We start from the raw sequence: 14,765 nt of genomic DNA, 5'->3' as shown, positions 1-14,765 counted from the left end.
ACAGACATGGGTGGGGGCAATGAACTAAATGCTCCAACCAACAAACCAAGCTTGTGGAGCTCAGGAACCGTCACCGAAGCAATAAATGTACAGACAACTGGTTCGCCATGTGGCTCCATTTAAAATCCCTTCAATGGTTCGAATAATTTCACAAGACTGTTTACAGGACATTTACACTTCCCCGCCCCAACAGCGACATGAAACTGCACAATTCCAAATGTACTTTCTTCTGGTCCAGCCCAACAGCACTCTCAGCAACAACTCAGACTCTTCACCGAAGTGACCAGCTGCTCTTGCGACTAGCGCTGGATCAGGACCTCAAACCTGGTGCTGTTGGCCGTGGTCATGAAAAAAGCGTCAACGTACCTGACGCCGATTGCGTGAAGTGCGGAGGGTCAGATAGAGGAAAGAACATAATATATCCCACTGCTGCGCTTCATGACAATATAAAACTGTCGGATATACAGAAGAGTACCAAGATGGGGAACCTGCTGCCCCACATTTCTGGATACTTGACAATTTTCTCATCAACAGAGTCTGGTGCGGACTCTAAACCACAGTCCGGTACAACCATGATTAAGCTACAATTGCTGAGAGGGTAGGGGCTGTAGAGGACTGTGGAGAGACAGTGCAGAGCACAACCACAGGGAGGATTGTGAGAAGGGAATTTAAAATTCGCAGTGTGTAAGATAAACGTGCACTGTGGACTGGGCAGGATAAAGGTGCAGTGAGGAACGGGCAGGGTGAAGGTACAGTGGGCACCGGGCATGGTGATGGGGTAGTGTGGGGAACGGGCATGGTGAAGGTGCAGTGGGGACTGCGCAAGGTGAAAGCGCAGTGTGGGGACCGGTCAGAATGAAGGTGCAGTGTCGGGACCAGACAGGATGAAAGTGCATTGTGACCAGGCAGGGTGAATGTTCAGTGGGGACCGGGAAGGGATAATGTTCAGTAGAGACTGGGAAGGGTTAAAATGCTTTGTGCACTGATCTCTGTGAATGTGCAGTGCGGCCACACACTGAACTTACACTGGCCTGGACTGTTGGAAAGTACAGACATATCTGTCCGTGGTAAGGATGCTTTGGGGACAATGTGGGTGAAATTGCAACAGTGGTTGGCGTAGTAATCTTCCATTGAGACGTATACTAAAAGATCATAGTTACATGCAGCAAAGAAACTGGTCCATCGATACACAGAGTCCGCGCTGACAAGTAAACATTCATGTACTTGAATCCTGCAGCAATATCACTTCTTATTCAGCCCCACATTGTCACCATCTCCCTCCAGATTCAAACCCTCACTTGCGCACTGGTGGTAATTTGTCGTGGGTTTGGAATGTGTGTTGAAACCAGAGTGTTTGGAGAAAGCAGAGACGGTCACAGGAAGAACTTTTAAAATGCACACAGACTGCACTCCAGGGCATGCACACAGAGAGCACTCCAGGGCGGGATTGAACCCAGGTCGTTGGAGCGGTGAAACGTCAGCTATTTGGCTGTGTTACTGTGCAGAATGTTGAAGGTGTTGTGAGGACAGAACAGGATAAATGTATCGTGACCTTGGTGAGGATAAATGTTCGGTGGGAGTGTAGTTGGTAGGTGTCTGGTGTAGATAAGTCAAGGTATTTATCATGTGTGGAATGTGCGGAGTGCCCATTTGGGACAGGGGTCGGTAAATATGTACTGAGTATGGAGTGAGGCAAAATGACCGTTGGGAATAGGTAGCGTTAAAATCCATTCAGGAATGGGCAGTGTAAATGGCCCGTAGAGATTCAGTGGCTCTGTCCGCTTGGGCCATGGGTTACTGAATTCAGAGTGAGGTGTGCTGGAATAATAATTGCCCGCTGGGAACTGGACAGCAGGAATATCCAGCAGGGCATAGGATTCATAAATATGCCGTGGGGAAGTGGGAAAGGACAAAGGTCTGTTCTGGAATGGGCTTGGATAATATCCGGGAGGGATGAGGATTGGAAAATTAATTTTGAGGACCGTGGTGAAGATAAACCTCCGTCAGGCATTGGGCTGTGCAAACGTTCGGTGAGGGGGACATCGACAAGTCAGATCAGAATTGGACAGAGTGACTCCCCGGCGGAGAATAGGCAGGTTTACCATATAATGGGGACTGCATGGTCCGAGGAACGAGTGAGGAACTAGGCAATGGGAAGATGCTGCTGGGATGGGAAAACGAGCAAATTTAGTGCTCAGTGGATGGGGGATTGTGCAGTGGGGACTGGGCAGGGTGAATGTGCAGGGGGCAGGGCAGGGTGAACGGTCAATGAGGACTATGCCGGCTGATCGTCCAGGCGACACTGAATCTGAATGCGATTGAAATTTCCTTCCTCCTCTCCTATCTTGCTGCAAATCTTTCCCCTGATTTTCTCCCTCTCCTGAGGGAAATGCTGAATAAATTGTCTATCTTTTCCAACGTTATCATCTGCCTCTTCATTAAGACTTCCATCATCTTTGGTTCCACCGAAAACATATCCACTTTCTCCAATCATTTCTCATTCCTCCAACTTTCCACCTGGAATGTCATTCTGTCTTGTCAACGACAATTTCTACTTACATCTAGATAAGGACGGCGCTGAGAGTAAAATCATGAATTCTCAAGACTGTCAGTTCGTGATGAGCCGTGGCGCTGATGATCTTCTGATGATCTCAGTTTCCGGCTGTGATCTTGAGGCTCTTCGTGAGTTCAACTTATGTCATAACCCCAGTAACCAGCTGTCTGTGAAGCGAGTATTGGCCAGATTGTGTTTAGTTTTATCTTACATTTTGCGTTTAACATTTCGTACTTCCCCCAAAAAATCATACATTCTGCGCAAATGACCTCTATGCAGTTGTATTCGTTCCAGGACTCATTCGAGTGTACAATGTAAACCACGTGACTAGCTGATATTGCCTGTTCTTTGACTGCTCCTAGACTGCTTTTTTTAATCTTTCACGGGAATGGTGGAAGAAACCGGAAAAATTTCCAGCCGCATGTCACCATTAATAGACCCTTCCTGAACCCTGAGATGCATTAAATCCGTGCTTGTCAACAACTGGATTATCCTCCCCGTGTCATGTTGTCAAATCCGCACTGAGTTTGGTTTCATTCATTTCCTTTCGCACAGATAAGAGTTCGCAGACTCTCACAGATCCTGCATTCCAGGTTCTCAGCTCTCTAGTTATCAATGATAAGCTCCAGAGCGACGCTTTCACAATTCCTGTACCTGTGGGATTAGACGGGTCGGTTCCATACTTCACAACATCCCTGGCAGGACGATAAGAAGCACACGTTCATTGTTTCCTTCCATTCTCTGAATCCCGTTACCGTTCGTATGCGGCGGGGACGCGTTGGGCGAGCAACCTGGTCCAATGATGGGTTGACTCTATTATATCACCAAGAGTCCGCATGAACTAAAGGTGGTAAAATTAAGGACATTTGCTTCATTAAGGTAATTGAGTGCTTCATCTCGAAAATGAAGGGATCTTAGTTCTAATATGGGGAACTGTTATCAAGTACGTCTTTTTTTAAAGATTTTCGAGGACATGGAAGACATCTTTAAGGAAGCATTTAAGTGGGGAAATATGGGGACATGAAATGTCCGGGACCAATATAATGAGAATTCCAAAACCTTTTCGAAGTATTAAAGAAGCAAAAAATGACAACTGGGCAAATAGTGCAGCCCTCAATGATCAAAACTGAAATGTTTGTTTGAAGACAGGTGATATTTCTGGTATCCTAAACGCTAAGCTCTGAACCATACCTATCAGGGAGGGGAATGGTAAGGATGGAGGTTTAATGGAGGTGTACGCTAGGAATGTCGAACATGTGTGTATCAGGATAGAGATATGTTGGCGCATATTAAGGTGGAGAAATTCCCAGGACCTGCTTATATCTATCTTAGAGTGTTAAGGGAAGCAAAGGTGGGGGGGGGGGGGTGGGGGGGTTGGGGAGGCGGGTGTTGGGGAGGTGGAGAGATTGCTGGGGCTCCGACGGATATTTTTGCATGGTCTTTCACAAATGATGAGTTACACGGAAGGCTGTAGGTAATTTCATGTTGTTCCCATATTCAAGAAAGGTGGTAGGGATAAGCTGGGAAGCTCCAGGCCGTTGAGCCTTGCACTATCGGGATTGACGTTCTTAAAGATAGGATCTATAATCAATTGGAAATTCAAGGATTGACTGGGGGTGTCAGCATAGTTTTGTGTCTCAAAAACATGATTGAGTACTTTGAGGCGGTTATTAAATAAATGGATGAACACAGAGCGGTAGACGTCGTATACACAGGATATAGTATGCTTTTCAAAAGATCGCATAAAGTGGACTGGTGCAGAAAGTTCAGGCAAATCGGATCCAAAACGTTTTGCAAACTGATTCCAAAATTGGCCTAGTGATATGAGGCAGATGGCAGTGCTGTAGAATTGCTCTTTTTCTGATTACAAGGCTGTTACCTGTGCTATCTGGCAGACAACAGCAAAATAACCTTTGTTGTTCTTCATGCTGTAAGCGATTTGGATGAGAATGTTTGTGATCTGATAAGTATGCTTGCTGACAGCACGAAGACTGATGGAGTTGTAGACAGGGAAGATAGTTGACTTAGGATCCCAACAACCACAGAAAAGTTGGAATGTTCGGTGTAGCGAAAATGGCGGAACAGCTGGATCGGGTAGAGAGGAAGGCATTTAGCCTGCTTGACTACATTGGCAAACGTATTAGAATTAAATCTAGGCCATTATGTTACAGCTGTACGAGGCATCGTAGAGGCCACGCTTGGAATATTGTGTGCAGTTATGGACACCACACGAAAGGATGTGGCAGCAGAAGAAAGAGTGGAGAAGAGATTCACCAGCTTATTGCATGGAATGGCGGGCTTTAGGTAGATGGTGAGATTAGACAGACTCTGATTGTCTCACTGCAGAACAGAAGGCTGTTATAATAAAACTCCGAGGGACATAGATAGGGCATAACAACACTCTTTTCCCAAGAGCAGTTAGCCTAAACTAGTGGGCATAGGTTTGATGTGAGGGGGAAACTGTTTAAAGCAGATCTGAGGGGCAATAAAGTGGTGGGTAGATACAACAAGCTGCCAGCGGCAGTGTTAGAGGCAGGTACGATCACAGTGCTTTTGGCAGGTACATGGACAGAAAAGGAATGAATGGATATGTGCCAAATGAAGGACATGGGAGCAGGGTAGACAGGCATCTCGGACATTATGGAGAATTCTGGTGAAGGTTCTGTTTCAGTTCTATACGATTCTATCTTTCATGAGAGTACCGTTTTCAGTTGTCAGCCACCGTGTATCGAAATAGCAATGACGTCATGTGGAATATCCAATACGTTTGCTATTGAAATACATATATTTTTGCATTGCCTTTATTTTCTTTGACGACATGGCATGTTCAAATATGTTAATGACTCTGATACTTTCAACAATATTATATATTGCATTTGCAATATTGAAAGCGAACTGAAATCGCAGAGAGAATATTCTCAACATTACGTGTATATCATGACATTCTGCATTTCAGCCAGCTACATGTGTTATCTTTCCTTTATTTTGCAGGAAAAACTTACAGAAAATCAAGGATTCCTTCTTTCAACGCGAGTCATGATTAAAAGGAAAGAAATCTGTGTTATACCTGATAGGATGACGTTTTCAGATTTCCATCAGGATGAACATGCAGTTCTTCGCTGTGTTAACATCACTCGACTTATTTCCTCAATCAGACACTTTGACACATTAGATTTGAAACCACTTGCTTTATTTTGTTCGCTCTAACTTGTATGAACGCGATGTTATTCTCCTCGATTGACACATGTTGCAACATAACTCCGGAAATTAAGACTATTTTTACTGATGATCGATCGGTTGTAAACGTTTTAGTTATCCCCCTATAGATTCTTAAAAATCCGGCGGGAATTAGATGAATTGTACTGCGATTTGATTATGCTTTGCTTTCTGGACTCTGCAATAGTATGCTTGACCGTTTGTAGTAATTGCACACTCATATTGTTGAATGTAAAATTCGAACAACGTAATAAATATTTCAGATGAAATTCTGTATTAATATGCTCATATTTTTTCAAACCACGTGTGCAGATCCCAGAGACACAATACAGCCGTCCATTAATCCCTTGTGATTGCAAAGTGCGAGCAGGTGATGCAGCCGACTTTCATGACCACTTAACCTTTCTCAAGTAGCAGCGAATAACGTTTCAACTATCAGTGCAATAAATATAAATAGGATGATGTGCCGTTTGGTATGACGACTTACCATATTGCGAAACCTTGGCAAACGCCAGCTCAAATCATCATGTGGCAATAAATATTATAGCCAAAGCAATAAGAAAGAAACTATGAACAAGCACTCACATCAAGGAGAGAGAAACTGAGAAGAGTATAAAATTATGTTGGTTGAAACACAAGGAAGCAATGTTATCACTTTAGTTTCGAAGACAGAGCTGGAGGAAGGGTGCAGGAGGAGATTAATATGAGGAGCTGATTCATAAGATATTATTTCAGAGATGTCCTTGTCAATAATCTCCCGCCTCTTAACTCAATCACTGAACCAATACCATGAATACAGAACATCTTCCCATTACCCCACAGCTGTTTGTTAATGCTTGCTATGCACATAGAGTTTGCGATGTCTTAATAACAGGACTTGTGCTGTACAATTTACCAAGTTGTTTCATTCAGTGAAAATGAAACTGACAGCCATGTTTTTTAACAAATCTCAAAGTTTAAGCATTTCCAAAGATGCACAGATAATCTCACTAAAAGGAGTGATAACTAAGTCACCTTTACTCAGAAAAAAATGTTATTGCGACAAATTGTAGCGATCATAGCACTTTGGAAAATTCTTCTCCTTTCTCAGCAGTTGTTGGGATGTAACTAAAACAAGAATTCTCAGTCGACTGTTCCAAAAGTGAATTGCTTACTCTGGTAACAGGACAAGTACATATTTGTTTTTGAAGCTTAATTTATTTCATCAAAGAATGAACTGATCAAAGATGGATTCTGTGTTGGTTCTGGGTGTGTCAAGAAAGGTAAGCATTCATGCTGGCTCTGTTGGTGCTGCACTGGTTGTGACAACCTGGATCTTCTTTGTGAGATGCGATCCTATATTGCAAGTCCAACATTTAATGAGTACCCCAAATTGCTATTAAAATGGCAATGCTAGACAGGTCCTTAGAACAACAGCCGAGTTTTATTGCATGGAAATATGCCCTTTGACCCATCCATATTCTCCGAGCAGCCATTTCTGCTCATCCAATATCAATTTCATTTTATTCACTGAGTTTTCCATTAACTCCCCACTGGGTGCAATTTACACAGGCTATTAACCAATGTATCCTCATGCCTTTGATTGAAATGTGGAAACAAACAGGATAAAGGGAGAAAACTCACTTATTCACAAGGAGAACTTAAAAATATTCATTTAATTTATTGTCTTTATTCGAACCCCGAAGACCCGTATCCATACAACTAATTGGAGCTGATCACCCACAATGCCACACTTTGTGAATAAGATCGAATGTATCAATTGGCACAACTCTCAGAAACATTGCAGCCTCACGCTCACGTGGTGGTGTAAATAAATGGTCCTTTCACTCGAGAAATTCCAGAACTTTGGGCAACAGATTCAAAGCTTTGAGCTCAAAGCCACTGCGGAAGCTGCGACATTAAATATGAATAAATAACATCGAACTGAAAGCTAAGTATCAGTAACAGAAGCTCTGAACATCTGGGGTGTTGCAAACACCCATCTCGTTCCCGAACATCTTTCAAGGGATAACTTTTGTTGTATTTCTTCCATGGCTTCCAATCCAGCAAAGTGCTCAATTCTTATCTGCCGCCTCAGTTCAGAGGCAATTAAAGAAAGTCAATAAATGCCGGCATTGCCAGCGATGCCCATATGCTATGAATGAATAATTCCAGAAAAGGAGTGGAAGAAAATACCTGAGGACGAAGAAATACTTTCAGTTTGGCGAGGTTAGCGGAATGGACCTGGCATGATCAGTACAGGTGAAATGTATGTTTTGCACTGAGTAGCTTTTGAAATCATTGAATCTTGCAGCACAACAACCTTCAGCCCTTTGTTTATGTGTAAGCGCCTTAACAGAACCATCCACTTTAATCCCATAGTCACCTTTCTTTCCCCAATAGCCCTTGAACATAATTCATCATGAATATATAGACAGATTTTCTTTTTAGAGTCATTGTTAAATCCCCATCGACAACTCTTCCAGTGTTTGAATTCCACATCATAACATCCATTGTGTATTTTGTGAACACAGTTTCATTTCCCCTGTGGTTCTTTGGAAACCACATTCAATCTGTATCCACTCTGTACCTCCCTCCAACAGTTAACAGTTTATGATTTTTCATGAATAATTTAAATAATTTTGAACACTTTCACACACGTCCATCTACCTTACTACTTTTATAGCCTGCATTCTGGTTCTCCTTCCCCAAAGTGTCTCTACCATTTTGATCTAATTTTTCCCCATCTCCTTCTTCCTCTGACCTACTCTTCCGGTTCCATTACCCCTCACAAACTAGTTTAAACCCTCCCGAACCACCCTAGCAAACCTAGCCACAAGGATATTGCCCCCTTCTGGTTCGGGTGTAACCCGTCCTCTTTGTACAGGTCCCAACTTCCCGAGAAGAGATCCCAATGATCCAGAAATCTAAAACCTTCACATATATTTGCTGATTTAGCCCTTTCCAATGTAAGCGTTCTGACCTGTTCAATTACTCAGCGGGAAACATCCTTTATAAACTTGAATTTTCATCAATGATCAAGAAGCTCAAAACAGATCAGGGCCAGTTATGACAATGTGACTACTACAGTATATATTACCTCCAACATCATTACACTTTGTTTAGAGCTACTTTTTCGGCTGTGCCACCGCAATACCAAACCGGTGAGTTCCACTATCAAGAAGTAATAGAGCGGTAATTGAAGGCGCACATCACTACATTTATCATTGCTACACCAAGACACACTCCATCCTGAACTGGAACTACTTTGTTAGCTCTTGAATGTCGCTAGAAATTGCACAATGCGCTTCCCTTCACCAGAAGGATTAGAGTTTGATGAAGGAGTTCACCAACTCCTTCCCATGGATATTTATGTTTGGCGATAAATGCTGGACTTGGTAGCACTGCCTGGGTCCAGAAATATATATATATATATTAAAACAAATCCCTGCAACGAATTCTGTGCATGTTCTCAAAAATGCTATTTATATTGCTTCAAGTTCAATGTAACTGAATATCTAATCCCATTCAAGTTGTAGGCACCAAAGAAATGATCATTTCTATACAACTTGTCTTTTGATGGTTTTGTGGTCTGTTCCAACAATTTGGAGCTGCCGTTACGTGTGCAAGTGTTGTATATTTCAATGTATTTCATGGAGTAAATGAGGATAATTATTATCTTTGCAACAGGATCAGTACCAGAGGATGGATATAAAAGAGACTATTCCGAAAACAGTTAAAAAATAAAAAGTAATCTGTTAGTTCTGATGCTCCAGGTGATTATGCAGGTACATTATGAAGTTTTTCTCAGTCAATGCATACAATACATTATAGCCCTACAAATAAATTATTCTTTCACTTGTGAAGGACGTTGTTGTACAACCTTGATATGATGTCTATAAAGACACTGATGGGAAATAGTTATTGACACAGTAAAATTCACAAATATGCCCAATTGCTTGGCATGATGAACTCAAGCCTCTCAGATGAATGCAAACATTCCACAAATGCAAATTATTCCATTTGCTCTTTCATAGGCCCCAAGAGATATTTTGTATCATTCGCCAAATTACGTATTTTGGGAAATTGGTGATAGTTAGTTTTCATACGGTCTCTCTGGTCTGCGCCTTCGGAAACCCATATACTATTCCGTGATGACAACTTGAGTGCAGATGCGGACCGTGAGTGCAGACCTCCAGAGACTGCTGTTAAACAGGTTTGCATGAAAGATTTAATCTTGTCGAAGACAATTTCCATTCAGTTATAAACTGCTTCAAATCGAAGTTAAAGCAGAAGAAGCTCTGCACCGAACTAAATCATTATAAAAATCAAAGCAGATGAGAAGCTTCGTCAGAACCACTCGTTTCCTCACCTTGAAAAAAAAGAAACGGGAGATTTACCAGTCAGAGAGGTGCTGGTTGGTTTGTGATTGTGTGATTCAATCCAGTCCGGAGCGTGACAGTTCTTTGTCACTTCTATTCAAAACCGTCCGTATTTTTTTCTGTGCTAATATTAACCTCCTTTTGTCGAAGTGAATTCGAGACATGACGGACTTGATCAGTTCTCCCATCTGCCAACAGATACGGCACGATGATATCCATATAGCGCTGTGGAAATTCAGGTCATGCCTTGTTTTCGGATTAATGATGCAAACAGATGAATGTAGTACAAATGGTAACATCAGGACAAGAGCAAGCCTGTTCAACACTTCTCCGTGATTATCATGGGCAGATCTTAAGAAAAGTTCAAATCACAGATGAAGTTCAGAGCCAGAGAGTCATGCAGCAGAGAAAAATGCCCTTTGGCCGGGCATGTCCGTGTTCACCATTTGCCACCAATGTAAATTAATCGAATTTTCCAGCGTTCCAGCCGCTGTTTAATATGCATTGGAGATGCGTTTTATTTATCAGGTCCTTCTTGAAGTTTGTCCTGTGGCTACCGTCACCGGCACCACTCATCAGGTCGTGCACTCCAGATTGGAATTACCACCTAATTGATAAAATTCTTTCTCAGATCAACTGTCAACTACGTACTTGTTAATACTATGCTGTATGTTCTTCAACACCTCAGCCCTGGAGAAACAGGTACTTATGATCCACCATATCGACTTGCCTCTCGGCTTTGTACATCTGCATCAGGATCCAGCTCAGCTTACTCTGCTCCAAGGATATCCATCTTACTTATGTACTTTGTCCGCATAACCAAAACATTCCAGCTCAGGTAATATCCTGGTGAATCTCCGCTGCAGCATCTCCAGTACAATGGCATTCTTCACGTCCCTGTATTATGAACTGTCCTCGACAAGTGAAGAAAATCAATCAATATGTCTTCTTCATCAGGCTATCTCACTTTGCTGCTACCTTCATGATATTTGTTAGAATTCACAAAATGCATCACCCACACTTGAAGTCATAGAGTCATAGAATTATAGAACAGGGATTCTTCGGCCCAACTTAATCGTGACGACCAAGTTTCCCAGCTGAGCTAGTCCCATTTGTCTGCGTTTGGACCATGTCCCTCTAGATCTTTCCAATCCGGTTCAATTGTTTTTCCTAAATGTGCTCATTGAACCTGAGACTACCACATCCTCTGGCAGCTCGTTCCATAAGGCACCGCCCCTGTATGGTAAAAGGTACCCCTCAAATCCCTATTAAATCTTTATCCTCTAACTTTAAAACTATGCATTCTGGTTTTTGACTCCCCTACCCTGGGAAAAGATACTGGCAAGCCGCTTTACCTATGCCACTAATGATTTTATAAACCACAAACGCTGGAATATGATATAGTAAAGTGGTAATAGAAAGAATTAAAGGAAAGATGAAGGGCAGATGGAACCAGAATATCGAGGGTATTCATTGGGAAAAATGTATAAGTACCTGGTGCGTGGAACCAGGAAGGAAAAGAAATGGGTGATGCTGTGGGAATGCGAATAAAAATTAGAGACCAGAGGAGTATCGAAATACGAGACAGAGAGGGGGAAAACGTGACTAAGCTTTGCCTGACATTGGAAAATTTAGTGTTCACACAATCGAGTTATACACTCCCCAGGCAGTACGACCACTCACCGTGCGACACTTTGTTTTTACATTTTGTTCCACAGCAGTGTTGCGAAACCTGTCGTATATCCGGAAATTCTGTGAAATACCACGCTGACCCAAACGTCCCCAGTCCTTTCTGTTCAAACCCATTCTATTCCCTGGTACATTCTGATCCCTGGACAATCCAGTTAAACTGCAATTAAACTTCTCCATTGATGACGGCATATTATTTGGCAGGTCATATCTGACAAACAATAGATCGCTTTGAGTTCTAAGACCTCAGTGTTCCAGATATTTCTCTGGGGCAGTTTAATGTCAACCTGCAACCATTTAAAATCCTTCTCAATACATGAGTTCACTGATCGGCTGCTTAATTGTCAACGGATGATGCAATTAGTTCTGAATTAACGATGAACGCTACCGATGGCTTTGACTGGAAACTCTGCATCAACAGCTCAAATATTTGATTAATGCGAGTTGGATATTACAATAGATTTGGACACATGTGTAGGACAAACTGTGCCTGTTACGAAAATACTCCAGATGGAGAGGAAAGCGGGGAGTGGGAAACAATGACATTGCATGGAATTGGGACTTTGGTCTTAACACAAGTGACTGACTCCCAGGATGCGTTCCCAAGAATGAACTCGCTTCTGGGATTATCGTTAAAAGCGGCAATTACAGTACTATGAAGACAGATGTATTACGGACGAGACAGTGCTGCCACGAACCTGATAAGATACAGAAATTTGCCTCATAGCTCAATGTTTAGAGGCTGTTAATGAAGGCTGGGGTTTTAATGGCTGTGGGAAAGCTGCAGCCGCTCATTGTTGAGATGTGGGGCTCGTGGACGCATTCCCACCTGAATATCTGTGTTGCCATCAATGATGATTGGTACCAACTGCTCCGAGTGTTGATAGACGGGGCGGGATCCTGCGTCTTCCGAAAACACACCATCACACCACTTGATGGAAGCTGATTTTTGTGGCCAGTAATATTTGATATATAACGTCTCTTCTGGATGCCAAGTATATCTTTGGGTTTCCATCGTTTTGCAGAAATATTTAAAAGTGGTTTGTTTTCAGCAAATTTGGCTTAGACAGGTGATATGTTATGTGAGGTGAAGTTGCAGCGGTTCCCTGAGAAAGAAGACCAATTTACGGTGCTGGAATGTCAGCTCCATTTCAAATGTGAGATTTATTTGCAAGGTGCTCCTGAGATCCAAGATACATTGCAACGTTGACCCTACAAGATAGATTCATCCAGGATGTTCGTGGGAATTGATATATCTCACCGATTGTCCCTTCCATTTGAAATATATCTCAGTTGATGCCTTGAATAAGTAAAGGATTTCTGTAATTTGAGATATATTGAAAAAAATATCCTGGATTGTAATGTGTATTGCAGGTGGGACCAGAATGTCAGATGAGAATAGGACCTTGCAGAAAATGATCACTGGATTTAAGACTCATTTCAGAGAATCTGCAAAACACTGTAGTCCATGACATGGCGATGGGAAGCATTTCACTTGCATCGAGAGGAATGTCAAAAATGCATTGTCGTGTCATATGTTTTAACTGCGTCCTTTCGGACACAGATATATTACACAGGACGACGAGGATACAAAATGTATTATGAAAGGTTCCCGTAGTTTATCATACGGTACAGTATTTCTCTGAAATGTGACTTTTTGGATTTCATGTTGTATTGCACGGCGTTCTTCATGCAAAAAAAGTACAATGGCCCATGTGGACACAGATAAAAGTGAAGTAATCCATTTTCGGCAGGAAAAAAAAGAAAGGCAGCATACTGCTTCTATTTTGGTGGATTGGCAAGTGTTGACGGACGATGAGAATTGGATATTCTTGTACACCAGCAACTGGAAGAAAATAATTGCAAGTACAGTAAAGAACAGAAAAATGTCGAGAATGACTACAAAGGAAATGGACATGATCAGAGGGTCATTCAGTGGAGAACGTTGTAAATAGTCAGATGCCTCTCTCTCAGCAGATTCAGATTTCCAAGATGCATGGTATGTGTATAAGACTTCCGACGTTGTTGACACTACCCACAGCAAACAGGAAACGCAACTGGTTTTACCATTTTTTTTTACTGACAGTATGTTGGATCCATGAATTTCATCAGCAAACTGGAACCTATCGTCTTTTAATGATGTTCAATTCATGCGACTGCATTTCTTGGAATAATTTGTTCTTCATTTTAATGAAATTCGTGTTTGAATGTGTCCAATCTCGACAGCACTTAAGATTCGTCATATTTTGTTGGATTATTCCATGCAATTTCAAGTGTTCTATGGGATATCATCAATATTGCTGGTTGATTGTCTACCGACCTCATTGCTCCATAGACTATTTCCCAAAATCTGAACTGTGGAGTGAAGTAATATCGGATCTCAGCCCCAGAATGGCCAATGGCAGACACAAGATTTTTAAGGTTATGTTGTAGAGGCAGTAATATTCAGAGGAGAATTTCTATTTCCAAAGATGATATCTGTATTTTGTTACTGACTTGAAGTCAGGTTATCTTCAAATTGGTTCACATCAGATGTGAATGATGCATCTTGAGCTCGCAAACCATTTACAAATGTTCCTGTTACAATCCCTCTTTCTTCTTGTAAACCTCCCACTAGCACTGCGTTGACTTCAAAAAAAGTTTTCAACCTACCGTGAGCTTTGAGTAGTATGTAGTGCCTTACCCTCTGTTAAATTTCAAGTTATCCTTAAATTCAGTGCAGAACATGATGATTTTCCTAAAGCAAGTCAAAATTAGAGCCAAGTTTTTAGAAGGTGCATCATCCAGCAAACGAATTTACTGGAACTGTCCATACTTTCAACTTAATTCGTCAAAGTACTTAAATAATTCAAATTTTGTGCAGAGGCATAATTGGGAGCAATTACGTATAAAATTACTTCATTTTGCGTGTGCAACATACTGGCATGCCACTTCCCTTATTAACC

Source organism: Pristis pectinata, chromosome 29 (assembly GCF_009764475.1).
Source record: "Pristis pectinata isolate sPriPec2 chromosome 29, sPriPec2.1.pri, whole genome shotgun sequence".
NCBI lineage: Eukaryota > Metazoa > Chordata > Chondrichthyes > Rhinopristiformes > Pristidae > Pristis > Pristis pectinata.
Note: the sequence above shows the minus strand (reverse complement) of the source record.